The following is a 2,799-nucleotide window of genomic DNA, read 5'->3' as shown; positions in this document are numbered from 1 at the left end:
GTTTAGACGCTAAGGATCTTTTGCGTATTGAAGATATCCGAAAAGAAAATCCGAAGCCGGGTGAAACTATACTTTTTAATCGTAATGGACGATTTGTTTTTAGTCTTGTTGTCAATAACAAGAGGGAAGATGTAATAGTTATAGAGAAACTGTCAGAAGCGGTACTTGCTCTGAAGAAATCTATGGAAGCTTTACAAATAAACTCAGTAAAGATCTCAAGTAAAGGAAATGGCCTAGGTGAACTTTTTTGGCTCTCGGTAAAACAAATAATCTGGAAACATTTTGGTAACTCAGGACTTTCGGTGGAAATTTGTTCGGAAGAAATAATCATCCCCCCTAGTAATATGAGAGATGATATAGTGAAGGAATTTCATAAATCGGAAAATCATACATTTTCACTCTTCACTGTAATTTCACGAAATATTCTGATGCTTTCCCTTTAAAAAGAATTGACTTAGTCACGGTAGCTTCAACATTCGCTGAACAATTTATTTCAAGGTATGGATGTCGTCGTGTCATCCACACGGATCAAGGATCTAACTTCGTCAGTCAATGTATGAAAACATTTTGCAAAGTATTTAGGATCACAAAGATTCAATCAACTGCTTATCACCCCCAAAGTTTAGGATCTCTAGAGAGGAGTCACCAGGCATTGGTAGAGTATTTAAGACAATTTGAAACTGCCACGCCGTCGTCTTGTCGGACGGTGAAAGTCCCGCGTTCGTCGTCTTATTGGACGGCTAGTGTATATACAAATAAGTATATATAACTAAATGTACAAAAATTTCCCACGAAGTTAAGGGAATTGTCCTCCTTCTAATACGACGCCATAAATGAAATAATGGGCCACTTTCCTTTTCTTTTTCCTAAGAGCCCTAAATTAGCTATAAATGGAGCACTTTCTTTTTCTTTTTTCTAAAAATCCTACATTAGATATAATTAACGATAAATCTTAAAAATCTTAACCTCTGCAAATAATTTAACCTATTATTATTCAATCATTATTTACCAAGTCTTAAATCCATTTTCTTGAGTTAATTTAATCCAATGAACCACAGGCCAGTTTCAGCTAATCCAATAATAATCAGCTGCTATTAATCCTCCATCAAATCGGTGTTATCGCAAGTACAACCTTTAGTTGTAATGTCAAATGGAGAACTCCGTGGAGCGAGGAAGTAGATGAACGAATCGAAGAGAATTCTGAAATATTTTGAAAATAAATTAGTAGATAGAACAATACATAGGTTCAAAATTTTTCTTTTAATTTTTATCTTGAACTCAATAATTTTAAGTGAAAAATTTTTTTAGTAAAATGAAAAAAAAACAATAATAATATTTATTATTAAATTGTTTTAAGAAATACAAGATTTCAAAACGTTGATAATATTGCCCTTTAAACTCAAGAATTAAGAATAATTTCAGCTATTACAATTATTCTTATTTTTTCCCCTTACTTGAATATCTTAATTAAATAATTAATAAATTAAAAATTGATACAATGAACTCATAATTTTGGACCCATCTCTATCATTCAGGAAACTGTACATTACCCTTCGCTCAAAAGAAGCAGGTTCCAAGAATGATAGGTCCATCATTGGATTCATAGTTATCTGAAATATATCGAAATTGTATTAATATTTAGAATCTACTTTTCACAAACGTTTTTTCTACTATCACTATGTCTAAAAAAAAGAAAAGAAAGAAAAAGGGGTAAGTGAGAAGTTGCTGCTACAAAGTAAACCTTGTCCTAAATTTAAAAACTCGCGCCATAATGAAAATGAACAAAAAAAAACTTTCAACACTTTACTACAAATAAGAAAATAACTTGAGTAACTATTTTGACTCATATAATGGTAGAATTCATGCCGGCCGGGCCGCAACAACTATGAAGAGCGAAAATCAAATTCTTTTAAATGACAGCAAAAAAGAAAAGAATAAAGTGACGAAGATACCTCTAGTTAAGGAAGAAAAGAAAATTATTGTTTACGAAAAATACAGCGATATCGTGTTTTCAAACGTAAGTCCCGCCCTCTTTTTTCATTCTTCTAGTCCTATCAGTCTTCATAAATACATTTTTTTGTTTCCCCACTTTTCTTCTTACCAATTTTTTTTCCACTAAACACAAACAGTTTGTAATTGCACAACGTCATTAATGGATTATGTTTATACCGGTTCAAAATTTATATCACATGTTCTCGTAGTTCCTCGAGTTTCCGCACGTAGCTCTATCATCTGCGAAGACATGAAAATTTGAGGACAGTCGATCGCGATTGCGGGCTTTTTTCCACCATCCCCGCTATTCGCTGCGAGTCGCGCTTGTGCTGCCGTCTAGTGATTTTGAAGGAGAGATAGCGGGTGTATATTTTTACATGAAAGCAATAGGCTGGTTGTAATACTATATCTAATAATTTGTTGAAATATTAATTTTATCGAAGTGTCGAAGCTGTAAGTGAAACGTGAAAGTATTTGCTAATGAAAATTGAATATAAGAGCTGTAAGTATACCACCATGAACTCTGAAAAGGGTGCTAGTCAAGTAGCTTACAGGTTAAGTCGTTAAAATCAAATGTATTTGAAGGATGAAAAATAATGGATAAATAGATAAAATTATATCCAAATACAAGTCATCTGTAAAATATTATGATGTAATGCATGGAGTTTTTAATTTTCAGTCAAGAATAATGGATGCAATTATAAGAACTGGGTTTGGCAAAATTACTCATAGGATAAATTTTCAACCAGAAACAGAGTCAAAGGGTGTAAAACTATTTAAAGCAGATCATATTCGACATACTCAAGA

Source organism: Belonocnema kinseyi, chromosome 6 (assembly GCF_010883055.1).
Source record: "Belonocnema kinseyi isolate 2016_QV_RU_SX_M_011 chromosome 6, B_treatae_v1, whole genome shotgun sequence".
Classification (NCBI taxonomy): domain Eukaryota; kingdom Metazoa; phylum Arthropoda; class Insecta; order Hymenoptera; family Cynipidae; genus Belonocnema; species Belonocnema kinseyi.
The sequence above is the reverse complement of the archived record's forward strand: the minus strand, read 5'-3'. Positions refer to the sequence as shown.